This window comes from Mirounga leonina, unplaced genomic scaffold, assembly GCF_011800145.1.
Source record: "Mirounga leonina isolate KUSES-001 unplaced genomic scaffold, KU_Mleo_1.0 Mir_174, whole genome shotgun sequence".
NCBI lineage: Eukaryota > Metazoa > Chordata > Mammalia > Carnivora > Phocidae > Mirounga > Mirounga leonina.
Genome location: NW_023270451.1, coordinates 69,954,460 through 69,970,301, shown reverse-complemented (window position 1 = coordinate 69,970,301; position 15,842 = coordinate 69,954,460). Strand labels below are relative to the sequence as shown.

General features: G+C 47.2%; 2 long non-coding RNA genes across 2 annotated transcripts in view; one reads left to right on the top strand and one right to left on the bottom strand.

Annotated features, from left to right (window-relative positions):
• The window catches only part of LOC118021101, a 28,567-nt gene extending 21,381 nt beyond the window's left edge, over positions 1-7,186 (bottom strand). The window contains exon 1 of the long non-coding RNA XR_004682109.1: positions 7,141-7,186. This is a non-coding gene — a long non-coding RNA (uncharacterized LOC118021101). The remainder of the gene's footprint in view (positions 1-7,140) is intronic.
• LOC118021100 lies at positions 6,151-7,234 on the top strand. Its single transcript, XR_004682108.1, has 3 exons — positions 6,151-6,344; positions 6,454-6,531; positions 7,148-7,234. It is a non-coding gene; the product is annotated as an uncharacterized LOC118021100 (long non-coding RNA).
• Positions 7,235-15,842: the final 8,608 nt, after the last annotated feature.

Genomic DNA, 15,842 nt, shown 5'->3' with positions numbered 1-15,842 from the left:
AATCCCCGACTCATTTATACTGTCCTGGTAGATAAGAGTTAATGGTTCTGCAGCTGGTTTTCCTTTGTAAATTCTTTAACATGGCCTCATACTTCATCCTTTATCTGGATGCCTCAATTGAAACTTTCAGTTTACCTGCCATATTGATACACAAACCTATGTAGTAACAGTATAAAAACACCGACTAGACAAAACACACCAACTTCAGGATGGTTGCTATAGCCCTGGGGAGGGGTTAAAGAAAGAGAAGGGCATCAGAGAGAGACAGAGGGAGATTATAATGGTGAATTTCATGTGTTTCTGTGAAGGTGTTTTTAGATGAAATTAATATTTAAAATGATAATAGACTTTGAGGAAAGCAGATTACCCTGCATAATGTGGGTGGGCCTTACCCAATCACTTAAAGCCCTTAATAGAAAAACACTGACCTCCCCCAAAGAAGAGGGAATTCTGCCAGAAGACTGCCTTTGGACTTGAACTGTAATATTGGCCCTTCCATGGGTCTCCAGCCTACTGGCCTACCCTCAAGATTTTGAACTTCCCAAACCTCCAGAGTTGCATGAGCCAATTCCTTAAAATAAATAGATAAACACACACACACAGAGGCATCCTGTTTTTTCTGTTTCTCTGGAGAACCCTAATACAAGGACTTCTCTGCAGGAGGGCAAGGTGGAGCAAGATGAGCATCATAGCTGGGGAAAGTTTTCATTTTCTTTTTTTATTTCAAAATCTGCCTGGGCAGTTCCTGTCTTTTGCCACAGTGCATTTTATCCTTGGGTCAGGTTATGTTGCTTTTGGCCAAAGACTACTTCGAGATAAATGCATTCCTGGAAACGACATTGTAAATCCAATTGTCATAAAGCAAGTTGCACTTTCCCATGGAAACAATGTTATATTGAATAATAACAGCAGGAATAATACCAGGCACTTGCATAGATGTTTGCAGTTCAAAAAGGACTTTCACATACACTGTTGCCATTAATCCTGGAAGGTAGGCAATACATTCTCTTCATTGCACAGATGGAAGAAATTGAGGCTTACAGAAGTGCTTTGCTCAAGGTCACATGGCTAACAGGGACCTGCCTAGTTCAGTGGCCTTTCCAATGTCCCCTTAAACTAAGTAAGGTCTCAGCTTCAAGTGAATCATACACATAATGAAAAGCTCATCAAATGCAAAGCTTCTAGAACTCAAGCCTCCACAACTGTTTAAAATTGTAAAATTTTACTCTTAAGTCACATAAAACAGGCAAATGAGCATACTGACTACTCAAGAGACCCCTGAACTATAAAGCAGGCATATAACACCTAAATAATCATCATTACCTACCACAAAGCTACTTATCCAAAACTATTACACCATCTACATAAACACTTCATGGACATTCCATGAAACTCCAGAGGGAGATGCAAAATTACACAGGGATTGCCTAAACCTATGTATTTTTCCAATCCCTTTTTAATGCTTTTCCAATCCTTTTTTTGTTACTTTGATCTTCCTGAACACAAAACTTAAATTCATAAACACCGTGGCTGTGTCTGTCCAAGTTAGGGGTGGAGGTGAACAGGGGCGAATTTTATAAAATAAGGCTAAGCTATAGACACCAAGAAGTAGAGGCAGAGAAAATGTGGTTTAGTTGGGGACCCGGGAAGATGGGGCAGACCCCTCCCAGCCAGGGCTGCAAGTATTCCCAGAAGGAACAAGAGTCCCTCCTCCCCTTGCTCTGGCTCCTGGCATCTTCCACCTCTAACACTGCTTCAGCACTGCCAGGAAACCCCACTGAGGCCTCAGTCTTCTCTGCCCTTTGTCTCAGGAAGCCTGCCTGGCTTCCTCCTCTGTCACCTCTCCCTGGGCCCCTTGCCATCTCTGCAGATTCAGCCAGTTCCCAAGCTCTGGGCTATTCCTGGTGGGCTGGAAATAATGGAGACCCCCTGGAGACTCAGCACCCATCAGCCTTACCAGCTGTCTTGCTCTGCTCGTTCTACTATTCACTTCACTTTGCAAGCTTCACTCCCAATTCTGGTTCCTGTTCTACCTCCATGTAGAAGAAATGGCTATGGAAAGCAGCTGGACCCTCGGCTTCCCCTATACCTGGGATTTGGGGCTCTTACTGCCTATTTGAGCCTACAGTGGCCCTTAGCATGCTGCTTCCTACAGACCATCAGTCAACTGAACCAGGACTCCAACTCGTTCTTGTTCCTGCTCCCAAGAGCTGCCCAGGCTCTTTGCACCCCCAGTTCTGGATGGCCCTCCTGAAGCTAAATGAGCATGGGCAAGTTCCTTTCGGCACCTGCTCAGGCTACTGGGCTCACTCACATCAGTGGGCTTCCCTTCACGCCCACTTCCCTGTGACAGCAAGGGACTGTCAGCATAGTTCCAGAGGGCAGGCATGGAGGCTTCTGTCCCACACATCATATGCTGAAGGCATCTTGGACCAAAAATGCCTGGGCAGTGGTTCAGGAAAGCAGCAAGAAGGAAGAAGGGACCCTAGTAGCTGGAGCTACAAAAGACCTAAAAAACATGCACATAAAAGTTAGATTTAAACCACCAGCCCCCAGGGGTACCTGGCTGGCTCAGTTGGAGGAGCATTTGGCTCTTAATCTCGGGGTCATGAGTTCAAGCCCCAAGTTGGGTGTAGAGATTACTAAAAAAAAATAAAAATAAAAAAATTTAAACCACCAGCCCCCAAACCAAGGCCAGTGACAAAGGGAACAGAATGGCCTAGTCTCTCAAACAGCCTCAGATTTTTATTCTTAAGGTCCATGTGAATTTTACACATATTGAAATACAGAAGGAGGAACTCAGTACCTAGTGAAGAGGGTCACTTGTGTGAACTCCTTCCGCCCCCCGGCTATACGGGTTAATTCCAGCAGGTCTGGGATTCACCTGGGACTGACCCTGGTTAAGGCATGAGCACACTGATTAATAGTGTTGCTTTATAACAATGCCCCCGAGGAGTTTGGGGTGGTATGTACGAGCTTGTCAGAATTGTGCTTTGATAGCAATGAGATTGATGATTTGCACCTGGTCTAGATGAGCACCGCCACCCACCCAGAGGCTCTGCCATTTGGAGGTGGTTATATAGTGAGGATATGCTTGCATGACAAGTTACAAGAAATCTGGACCAAGAATCTGGGGCTCTGAAGTGTTCCAGGTACCCACTGGTGGTTCCTGATTTGAAAGAGCATGCCCTGCCACAGACCTTAACAGAGGGAGGCAATAGGAGCTGGGACTTGGCTTCCCCAGGCCCCTTGCCATGAGCAGCCTCTGGCTGTGATGGTATCTCTGCTTTGATGGTGTTGCTATGCTATAATAAACTGTAGGTTTGCAAGCACTATCATTTTGGACCTCTAAGCCTTCTTCAGTAATTGAATCTGTTTAGCTGTTACTATTAGTGCATCCCCACTGATGTGGGTTGAATTGTGTCCCCCCCCAATTTCCTGTGTGGAAGTCCTAACTTCTAGTAACTCAGAATGTGACCTTACTTGAAAGTAAGGTCATTGCAGATATAATCAATTAACATGAATCATTACTGGAGTAGCCTGGGCCCCCAATCCAGTATGATTGATAACCTTATAAAAAGGAGAAATTTGAACACAGGGAGAACTCCATGTGAAGACTGGCATTATGCTTCCACAAACTAAGCAATTACCAGAAGCTAGGAGAAAGGCCTGGAACAGATCCTTCCCTAGTGCCTTCTGAGGGAGCATGGTCCCACAACTTGATCTCCAAATAAATTTGTTGTTTAAGCCACCCAGTTTGTGGTACTTTGTTATGGCAGCCTTAGCAAGCTAGTACACCTGCTGGAAGGCTCTGTTCTATCCTTCACCATCTGCAACAAATGCTATAGTCAACTCAGGTGCCCCCTAGGTCCCAATGGGGACCTCCATGTGGGACCCTATGACTTTAACTCTCTTCTCCCCATGGAAACGTGTTTTCTCTCTCTTTTTTTTTAAGGGAGCTCTGCCCTGAGATCAAGAGTCGCATGTTCTACAGTCAGGCACCCCTGTTTTCTTTTTAGCAAAAAGTGCTGTTACCGCCTCTCAGGATACAAGGAGTTTGCCCATAGCATCCCCATGCTTGCCCAGAGCCCTACATACTCTGCTCTCCAAACAAGATGTGCTGGCAAGGTTCATAGTCAGCTTCAGACGAAGCAGGGCCTTAGAAATCAGGTCGTCCAGGGGCGCCTGGGTGGCTCAGTCGGTTGAGCGGTTGCTTTCAGCTCAGGTCATGATCCTGGGGTCCTGGGATCAAGCCCCGCATTAGGCTCTATGCTCAGCGGGAAGCCTGCTCCTCCCTCTCCCACTACCCCTACTTGTGTTCCCTCTCTCACTGTCTCTCTCTCTGTCAAATAAATAAAATCTTTAAAAAAAAAAAAAAGAAAGAAAGAAAATCAGGTCGTCCAAACCGTGCAATTTACGGCTAAGGAAGATGAGGACGAGCAAACGGGGATCATTTTCCCAGGGTTGCACACATAGCTCATTAATATATGGGTCGTGATAACAGCCCAGGAATTCTGGTGCTCAACCCAATGCTATTCATTGGTTCAATCCTAGATTTTTTTCTCCAGGGATGACTTGTCACCAGCTGCCCTAAAGTGTGTCTGTCTTGCTCATTAGAAGTTAATTGCTTTTAGAAGAGGAACTTGATTGAGTCATCTTATAGTCCTCCAGTGTGTAGTTGTTGAATAAATGTTTTGATTGATCAGAACATCCCCTTCTGTTTAAAGCTAATAGATCCACAAGAGAGTAAGATTCTAGATCAGTGTTTTACAAAGTGTGCCCAGGGAACCCTTGCATGGGTATCACTGCTGACTTAGTTTTAAGAGAAACGTCCCCAGCTTCCACTGCAGATCATATATTGAGAATCTCTGGTGGGGAAGCCCGGAAAACAGGCCCCAGGTGATACTTAATCCACAGTAAAACCATGACTCTCAGCTTTAGCTGCACACAGGAATCACCCACCTAGAGAGTTTTTTTAAAATGCAGATGCCTGGGAGCACCTGGGTGGCTCAGTCAGTAGGCATCTAATCCTGGGTTCCTAGGATCAAGCCCCTGTATCAGTGCTCCCTGCTCAACAGGGAGCCTGCTTCTCCCTCCCACTGCTCATGCTCTCTCTCAAGTGCTCTCTCTCTCTCTAATAAATAAAAAAAATTTTTTTAAAGAAAAATGCAGATGCCTGGGGGTGCCTGGGTGGCTCAGTCAGTTAAGCCTCTGCCTTCAGCTCAGGTCATTATCCCAGGGTCCTGGGATGGAGTCCGGATCGGATGGGCTCGCTGCTCAGTGGAGGTCTGCTTCTCCCTTTGCCCCTCCCCCCTGCTCATGTGTGCTGGCTCCCTCTCTCTCAAGTAAATAAAATCCTAAATAAAATAAAATAAAACGCAGATGCCTGCATCCCACCCCGAGAGTCTAAATTAATTGGTCTGACTTCAGTCTAGGTCCTGGGATGTTTTGGTTTTTTTTAAGATTTTATTTATTTGAAAGAGAGAGGGGTGGGGAGAGGAGCAGAGGGAGAGGGAGAAGCAGGCTCCCAGCTGAGCAGGGAGCCCGACATGGGGCTCAATCCCAGGACCCTGAGATCAGGACCTGAGCTGAAGGCAGACACTAACCGACTGAGCTACCCAGGCGCCCCTAGGTCCTGAGATTTTTAAGAACTCCCCCAGGTGATGCTCTGTGTAGGCAGGATTGTACCCCCTGCACTGAAGTTTGAGAGATTTAAGCATTCTGTGTTAAGTGTCAGGTAACCAACTTACCAGTTTGCCCAGGACTTCCCTGGTTTTAAAACTCAAAGTTCCATGTCCTGAGAACCCCTTTAGTCCAGGAACAAGAAAACTGTTGGCCACCCTAGTAAAGACCTGCCTCTCCATGCAATTAAAGATCAAGAGGATACAGATATGCTGTGTTAGTAATGCAGCAAAGGACTGAACCTAATGCTTTCCCAGTTAGTCCCCATTCCCCACCAGAGACCAAGTCTGGCTTCCTCCATTTCCTTCCATGGAGAGGGCTCACAGGGAACTGCAGTTTTGCTGCAGGGTGGTGTCTGCCCCACAGCTCTTAATCCTGATTTCCTGATAATTCAGAAAGCATTTCCATGTTGGCCCAAAGTTTTGTTTCCTGTTCCCTCCCACACTATTTTTAGGTGTAGCGGACATTTCCTGCCTCAGCCTGCCTCACCCACCTCAGTGTCTATCCAGCCTCTGACACCCAGCAGGCTGGGCCTGCAAGATGAAGTAGCTGTTCCCTGGGCTCTGGGACCCTGCTGCCCAGGGGAGCAGTGGAGCGCCCCGCAGGTGGTGCTGCAGCTACCCCTGAGTGCCTGCTCTGACTTGCTGGGGACCCCCTTCCAGGTAAAATTGCTTCTTTGTTTACCTTACAAGCTAAAATAGTATTTTCTCATTTTTGTTTCCTTAGACCTGCTGTACCAAGCTTCATGTATCTTTATGCTTCTGTCTACAGCCTAAAGGCAGAAAAGCCCAAGATGATTAGCTAACTCTGCGGCAATCCCACAATGGATGCAAAGGTGCAGGCCTAACGGTATGTCTTTAGCCTCTGGTTTTCAAACACCTTCTGTAAAGCTCACAGAGATCTCATGAGGTGGTGAGAATCTCTATTTCCCAGGGGAAGAATCTGAAGCTCAAATAACTTACCTCAAGGTCACACAGTGGCAGAGCTGTCCCCCAATCCCAGTCTGACTGGCTGAAAGTCTGCCAGCATTCCTCAGCATTGCTCGTTGAGGAGGCTCTTTCCCCCCCAACTGCTCCCTGCCCCATAAAATTTAATACCACAGATACATACCCTCTATCTTTTTATGTACTATAAGGATACCTGTGCCTTATACATAAAAATAAGGCTTTCACTCCTGTTAAGAGTGCCAGCCTAGGGGTGCCTCGGTGGCTCAGTCGGTTAAGCGTCTGCCTTCGGCTCAGGTCACGATTCTGGGGTCCTGGGGTCCTGGGGTCCTGGGATCGAGCCCTGAGTCGGGCTCCCTGCTGAGCAGAAAGCCTGCTTCTCCCTCTCCCTCTGCTGCTCCCCCTGCTTGTGCTCTCTCTCTCTCCCCCTCTCTGTCTCAAGTAAAATAAATAAAATCTTAGAAAAAAGAAGAGTGCCAGCCTGGTTTGAGGTCTCAACAATTTGTTCTCTTACCTTGTAGGTGGAGAGGAAGAACAGGGAAACTGTAAAGAAGTTTCTTCCAGGGACGCCTGGGTGGCTCAGTCAGATGTCTGCCTTCTGCTCGGGTCATGATCCCAGGGTCCTGGGATCGAGTCCCACATCAGGCTCCTCTCTCTCTCTTTCTTTCTCCCCCCCACCAACAAATAAATAAAACCTTTAAAAAAAAAAAAAAAGTTTCTTTCAAACTAATGCTCCCCAGAACCCTAGTGTGAAGAGAAGAGATGGCTCACAAAAACAGCTCCGTAGCCTATTTGGGAAATGCTGAATGCAACACCACCCCACCTAGAAAGTCATCTTAACAAAATCTCTGAGTAAGCTACTTAAAAAAAACACACTTTATTTTTACACCAGTGTATCTTAATTTGAGTTGATCATGAGTCAATATCTCTTCTTTCTCTTTCTCTCTACATTTGAAATTAATATTTATGCATTAATATTTATAAATTACTTTGAATTCATGTTTCCAGAGCATACTTTTGGAAATGTTGCCATAGATACAGAGCTGCTTTCTTTCCTGAAGTGAATCTTTCTGGTGATGTTTGGCCAAGAAGGTGAACAAACAGCTTTTCCATGATTCGGTCAAGCCAGGCCAGCCAGTCCACAGAGCTCTGTCAGGCCACAGAAGACCCGGCGTAGACCCTGCTCTCTGGGTCCTGCTCCAGCAAGGTGCCAGTGGCTGGCTGTCTTGAGAGCTGCCCTCCCCATGAAGCCACAAGCCAGTCACTTGAAATCCACTGCCTTTTCTCCACTGTCCTATCCCAGCCACAGCCTAAAGAAGGGGTCATAAACCTGACTTTCCAGTAGCTTTATGAAAGTCAGACTCCTGAGTCCAACCCCAGACCTAATATACTAAGATCTCTGAGCATCAGGGTATGAGTTTTGACACAGATGAGTCTGAGGACACCCATGCTTTGTACCACTAAGTCACCAAATCTTGAATGCCCCCCCACACACCAGACCCCTTTGGGGACCAAAGCTTCAGTGCAGGTGGAGACCCCTGCTAACAGCCTCATGCGAGCATTTATCCTAAAGAAGCTTCCTAGCCTCTAGCCAAGACCCTCGAGAGGTGTGTGTTTTTGTTTGTTTTCTTAAAGGTTTTATTTATTTATTTGAGAGAGAGAGTGCTCACACAAGCTGGGGGAGAGAGGGCAAAGGCAGAGGGAGAAACAGAGTCCCCGCTGAGCAGGGAGCTCGATCCCAGAACCCATGACCTAAGCCAAAGGCAGACGTCTAACCAACTGAGCCACCCAGGCGCCCCTGAGAGGTGTGCATTTTATTCATCTTTTTGACCCCCACGTCTAGCACAGTGTCAGATGTGTGCTGAGCAGTTAGTAAATACTTGTTGCATCAGAAACAAATGAGTGAACGAATCATCACAGGAGCAGAGCAAAGACACCAACCCATTCATCTGGCTGGGTCTTAAAGGTCCAGGGCCAGCTCTTAAGGGAGCCGGGGTCAGTAAAAAGCAGAACAAAGCCTGTACGGCACACCTGCCATTAGTCACGGTGTTTGTTTTGGAAACCTGCACAATGTAATTCTGTTAGCCTTCAGTAATTTGTTTGTTTGTTTTAAAAATCCTTCTTAGGAAAAACAAAGCAGTTGTGTATTGTGTGGAGTAAAAATGCCTGAACCCAGAGACATCCCCCACCCGCGCCCCCCCATCACCCAGTCACTGCCTGAAGTCCCGGCAGGGATGGAAATTCCTCTGCGGTCCTAAAGGAACTGTTCCACAAACGGCCACCTGATTAGGAACGACTGCACCTGTTGTCACACTGATTCTGTCATTCACAAGGGGCCTGAGATCTACAAAATAGGAGAGGAAGACAGCAACAGACTCTGGAAGAGGATGTGTCCAAACTACAGCCTTGGTGAGACTCCGGTCGCCCTGCCACTCTTGGCCACCAGGGGGCAGGCCCAGGCTGGCTGACCCGACCACGGCCCTTGGAGTCCTGAAGAGTAGCCTGAGGCAGAGGAAGCTATAACAGGGTGGGAAACTAACAGGGACACACACACACCCCACACACGTACACCACAAATAACATATTCACACCCACACACCTACACCACACATACCACACACAGCACATACACACCACGCACATACCACAACACATTACACATACCATCCCTCACACCATTTTGGTAGATGCTAGCATCTCCTTTTTGCAGCTTATCTACCTCTTCCCCTCCCCTTTTCTCCTCAGTATCTACAAATTCCAAACTTCTCATCATCTTTTCCCTAATACTCCTATCCCATGCCTTTCTCTCCCACCATCCTCTCCCCAAATACCAACATTTTTCTTTCCTCCACCATCCATTCCTCAGAGGTAAAAATAAAGCCTCCCTCCAGCAGAACATTTTCTGCTTTGTCAAGTGCTTTCTCACCTGCTTCTCATTTGATTGTCTCAACAAGCCGAAGAGGCAAATATTATTACTGCCACATTATAAATGAGGAAACAGTCTTGAGAGGTTGAGTTCCTTGCCTGCTCACGGTGGACAGGACTAGAGGCCAACTCCTCAGGCTCCCAGGATGTCCCTTTGCCTCTGCAGCCCCCAAATACCTCAGCACCTGTCCCTCCACACGGCTGACCCCCACATTCTCACTCAATGCCCCCTCTCCTGACACACGGATGACTGCACTCTGTCCCAATGTGATGGGTGGAAGAGGCGAGAAGATTAAGGGTGAGAAGATTAAGGGTCTCTGCCCCCAGGACCCACTCATTCATGGAAGAGGCAGCCTGACTGAGAGAGGCAAAGAGAGGTCAGGCCTGCTTCTCCAGAAGTGCCCTTGGAAAGAGGTGGTCATGACCAGAGCTAAATTCTCTGGGACTGTCCTGGATATAAGTGGAAGAGACTGAGAAAGTCACCTCAAACTTAACAAATGGGCATTTCTGTTGAAATGTGTCCCATGCGTTTATGACTCAGCAACGGCCCCAGGGAACAGAGGTTTCCTAGTGTCCTGGCCACATAGGGAGCAGCTGGGGAGATGGCTCTGTGGGCCTGAGACCTCCACCCACAATTCCTAACTTCAAGATGTTTTAAATGCAACAGAGTTGCCCACACCTCCTTCTGGAGGCATGAAGCACCTGCATAAGCCCTGCATGTCTGTGGGTTTCTTCATCTGCATCCGCAGCACCTTCAGGTGGCTCCTCTCAGGGACACTGAGAAGCAATCTTCAGGACCAAACACCTGAGAAAAGGGACAAGCAGAGAATGTGCCTGGTCCTGGGGTTCTGCTGCTCTCAGGCCAAACTCTGCTTACCAGGAGCCCAGCTCCCAGAGGATTCCCCGACTTCCAACCCATTGCCCCTTGCAGGGTGAGCCCATCTCAGGGTGGCTGTCAGATCCTAGGGCTGCGGACAACTGCTCCTGGCCATGGGGAGGCCTCTCTCAGGCTCAGCCTCCAGCCACAGCCTCACTAGGGTGCAGCCAGCAAGGTGCCTAGGGCACAAAACATAAGGGCACTCCTTCTCAAGCAGGCACTCACCCTACTCCTGGCTGAGCCCCACAGCCACCCTTCACCTTCCCAGCCTCCTCTTGCCTTCATCCTCCCGCTCCTCTAGATCTTAATCCTTCTGTTCCTCCTCTGAAAAATGAGGACCATGCAAATCTCACATGGTGGTACGATGACCAAATGAGATAAAGCTGAAGTTTCCAAACTTTTTTCAGCTACAAGATCCATTGTTTGTTCTTTTTTTATGGTTTTCATTTTTTTAAATGCTTATCAAAGCAGTACAGGTTTATAGCTGAATCCTTTGAGGGCTGCTCTGGCAAGACAACGGGGCCTTAGGAGTAAGGAGGGTGGGAGAGTATAAAGACCCTACTTGCGTCAACCTGCAGTGGACGTTCCTGACAATGTGAGAACGTCTCAGTAATGGGTATGCAAGACACCACAACAGTCGGCAGCATTCAGTGGGTACTCAATAATGGCCAGTTGGGCACCCCCAGGCGGCTCAGTCAATTAAGCATCTGCCTTGGGCTCAGGCGGTGATCCCAGCGTCCTGGGATCAAGCCCTGCATTGGGCTCCCTGCTCAGCAGGGAGTCTGCTTCTCCCTCTCCCTCTGCCCTTCCCCCACCACTCATGCTCTCTCACACGTGCAAGTAAATCAATAAAATATTTTTAAAAATAAAAATAATGGCCAGTTGGATCAGAATAAAATCTAAGCTCAACACTACATTGACAGATGAATGGATAAGTAAAGGTGGTTGGTATATCCATACAATGGAATATTATTCAGCCTTTTAAAAAGGCCATCCAGTCATGCACAAACTACATGGGTGAACCCTGAAGACATTGTGCTAAGCGAAATAAGCCAGTCACAAAAAGACAAATACTGTACGATTTCACTTATATGAGGTCCCTAGAGTAGTCCAATTCATAAGACAGAAAATAGAATGGTGGCTGCCAGGGCCTGGAAGAGGTGGAAATGGGGAGAAAGTTGCAGTTCTACAAGATGAGAAAGTTCTGGAGACTTGATGCACAATGATGTGGACATAGTACTACAGTACACTTAAAAATGGTTAAAATAGGGGCCCCTGGGCCGCTCAGCTGGTTGAGCATCCGACTCTTGATTCTAGCTCAGGTCGTGAGATTGAGCCTCACATGGGGCTCTGCGCTGGGCGTGGCACCTGCTTGGGATTCTCTCTCTCCCTCTCCCTCTGCCCCTCCCCCACCTCTAAAAAAAATGGTTAAAATAAAAAAAGTTTAGGGATACCTGGCTGGTTCAGTCAGAAGCACATGCAATCCTTAATCTTGGGGTTGTGAGTTCAAGCCCCACATTGTGTATAGAGATTATTTTAAATGAATAAATAAATTTTTAAAAATAGTAAAGTTTAGGTTATTGTTTACAATTAAAAATAAATAAAAATAAAAACAAAAGAATCTCTTGGGGGCCTGAGAGAGCACTGGGTGTGAAATCTCAGCATCCCTCTGCCCACCCCAGTTTCACCTAGCTGACTCCAGGTTTCTACAACCAGCTTCAAAGGGGAAAGGAAGTCACAAAAAGCACCGTGGAGGAGGTGGAAGGAATTTGCTTATGAGCTGCTTGGGAGGATTTATGAGATAACTGTCTGTTACATGGGCTGAAGGCCATTTTAAGCATCAACTGCACAAATCCCTCCTTTCCTGGAATCCCTCCTCAACCTGCCACCCACAGTCCAGCCCCTAAACTGCAGGTACTGCTCAGTGCTGGATGATTGCCTGGATGCCCAGTTCCCCACCTAGCAGAGGCCTGGGGCACACAGCCAGGGCTCCCCAACACACTTGCAGTTCCAGAGCTCCCTCAGCTGCAGCTTCTACCAAGGGAGCACCAGACCATGGTGGCCAGATGGCACCAATGTGGGTTAGGGTTAGGGTTAGTGTGCAGATGGTGACTGCACACTTTCTGCCTATGCCCACCTGAAGCTACTATCCTTGAACGCGAACATTAGCACTTGGCCTTTGGGATAGCAAGTGCGCCAGCAAGGTGGGAGCAGGGTGGGCCCATCAGTAAGACAAGTGATGAGGGCATCTCTGACCCCTTGGGCAAAAAGCCCATGCATGAACTTGAAGAGGCAAGCCTGTTGTAGCCAGGGGTTAGAGATGGAGGCCAAACACCATCACCAACAAGCCCTGGTCCTACCACTTAAGAAGGAAATGCCTCCAGAACTTATGATATGATATATGGCAGACACTTTATACACCTTATCTTATTTAGTCCTCTTAACACCCCTAAAAGGTGGGTGTGAACACTCCATCTCACAGAAATGGAGACAAAGGTTCCAACACCTTGACAAACAGTCATACAGTCAAGGTGGGTAGAGGAGGATCTGAAAGCCAAGTCTGCCCCTGAAGTCCCTCACTCCCTGCCCTGCCTTGCACTTGGACAATCAGCTGTGGCGGCCCAGGGCTTGACATGGTTACCTCACCGGTATGGCTTCCCCAACCAGTTCAGGCTCAGAGCATGAAGAGCATCCTCCCCACCACCAGTCAGTACAAGTGCTAAATTGACAGGGTCACAACCAAGCTCTTTTATACCCTCTCCCTAACCCCTACCTTCTCAAAGACCCGCAGGTTTCCAGACCTTTCCTTCCTGCCTTTCTAACCTCAGATCCCCCCAGCCTTAGGGAAAAACTGACCCCACACGTCATGTCCTGTCATAGTTTCTTCTGCTTCAGCTCTGAGTTTGCCAATCCTCCCTCTTTCCTTTTCTTTCCTAGCCTCTCTTTACCAACCCATAGAACTGTTTTGTAGTCCTGCTTAGTGTTCTCCTACTAGAAACATATTTATCTCTCATTTTCACAGAAGAAAAACACAAAACAGCACAACCATCACACACGGAAACATATGATTCCAGAGTGCTGGGAACAACCCCTCCCAGGGATGGGCAATGAGTGGGGGCAGGAGGCATTCCTGGGTTGGGAACAGGAAGTCTAGGGTTATCTTGAGCTGACTGCACTTAAAAGTGGTTGATTCACTTCAAAGGGGCTTTTAGGGCTAGTTGTGGGTTCTGGCAATCAGAGGCTATCCCCTGGGCAGGCAGTAAACCTGTGAGAAGGAACAGAGCAGAGGCCACCCCATGCCACTCTGAGTCCCATGCACAGAACTGAGGCTTTCAGGACAGGTTTCAGAACTACTTTTTAGTCATTACTGTGAATCTTGCCTCTTCCCAAGGTGGCCTCTTTTGTGACAAAGGGAGAAAGTGAGGCAGGGGACAGGTGATACCCAGTGCTCATGGAGCAATGAGAACTCTGGGACACCCTGGGCCTACCTCTCTGCAGCCCACCCCCTGAACAAGTTCCTTACCTCATTTAGAGGCTCTCACCCTCCCGGGCTACAGGGAATAGTGCCGATAAAATGAGTTTCCAGGGAGACCCAGCACCCAACAGACAGACCTAGTGCCACACACAGTCCTTCATACATGCTTCCTGAGAACCTGGGCTTTGGGCTGATTCTCTAAATTAGGAAAAAACTGGGGCATCTGGGTGGCTTAGTCAGTTGAGCATCTGACTTGATTTCAGCTCAGGTTGTGATCTCAGGGTCATGGGATCCAGCCCCACATCAGGCTCTGCACTGAGCATGGAGCCTCCTTGAGATTCTCTCTCTCCCTCTGCCTCTGCCTCTCCCCGGCTTAAAAAAAAGGAAAAAATAGTAATTGATTTTACTAAGCACTTGTACAAGGATTTTTCATACATTTTTCTCCTTTAAGCCTCCTAACTACCTTGTGAGATTGGTGTCACATGCACTTTAAAAACGAGGAAAAGTGTTCAACATCACCAATCATCAGGGAATGCCAATCAAAACCACAAGGAGATACCACCTCACACCCATTAGGATGGCTACTATCAGGAAAAGAGAAGAGAAGAGTTGAGTTGTCAAGAATTTGGTGTAAAGGGAACACTTAGGCACTACTGGTCAGAATGAGACATGGTGTGGCCACTACAGAAAACAGTATGGTGGCTCCTCACAAAACTAAAAATAGAATTACCATATGATCCAGCAATCCCACTTCTGGGTATATACCCAAAAGAACTGAAAGTAGGGTCCTGAAAAGATAATTGTACACTCCTGCTCATTGTAGCATTATTCACACTAGCTAAAATACGGAAATAACCCAAGTGTCAATCAGCAGATGAATGCATCAACAAAATGCGGCATATACATATAATGGAATACTATTCAGCCCTAAAAAGGAAGGAAATTCTGACACCTGCTACAATATGGATCAACTCTGAGGACATTATGTTAAGCGAACTAAGCCAGTCACAAAAAGATAATTACGTATGATTCTGTTTATATGAAGTCCTCGGAGTTGTCAGACTCACAGAAACAGAAAGAATGGTGGTTGCCAGGGCCTGAGGGGAGGAAGGAATGGGGACTTGTTTAACAGGCACAGTTTCACTTTTGCAAGATGAAAACAGTTCAGTAGATTGGTTGCACAACAATGTGAATATACTTAACAATACTGAACTGTGTATTTAAAAATGGTTAAAATGGTAAATTTTATGTCATGTATACTTTACCATAATTAAAAATAAAAAGCAAATGAGGAAAGTGAAGTATCCACAATAAAGAAACTCTCCTAAGGGGCAGAACTGAGATCTGAATTCACATCTACCTGAGGCCAAAATTTGTGCTTTCAACCACCCAACCTCCCTGGAGCCAACAGTTTTTATGGAGTCAGCCACACACCCTCGCTTGTGCCCTTGGCAACCATGAGCAGGAGCAGTCTTGTCCTAGATGACAAGCTCCCGGCTCTCAGCTTGGTTCTAGGCATGCACACAGCTGACCTACACGTCTTTGCTGAGCACTTTTCCAGGCTCTGCGCTGGGCACTAGGGCATAATGATAAATAAATAAGATAGTCCCTTTCCTCATGGCATTTACATTCTAGTGAGGTACATAAATAAATATCCAGTATGGGCAGTGATAAGAACCAGTAAGCTAATAACCGTGAATGGAAAGGAAAATAAGTAAGCATCAGAGGAAAGAGCGGCTGGCTTTAGTGGGACATGTTAGGGAAGAGCTCTCTGAGGAAGGGACATCTTAGCGAGGCCCCACAGACTGACCTGGGGAAGGATATTCCAAACCAGACGATACAGTTCACACAAAAACTTTGAGCCAGAAATAAGCTCCAAGGTTGAGAAGGCGATGGCCAGAGTGGCTAACACAGAGGGAGAGGGGACAAAAGAGATTAA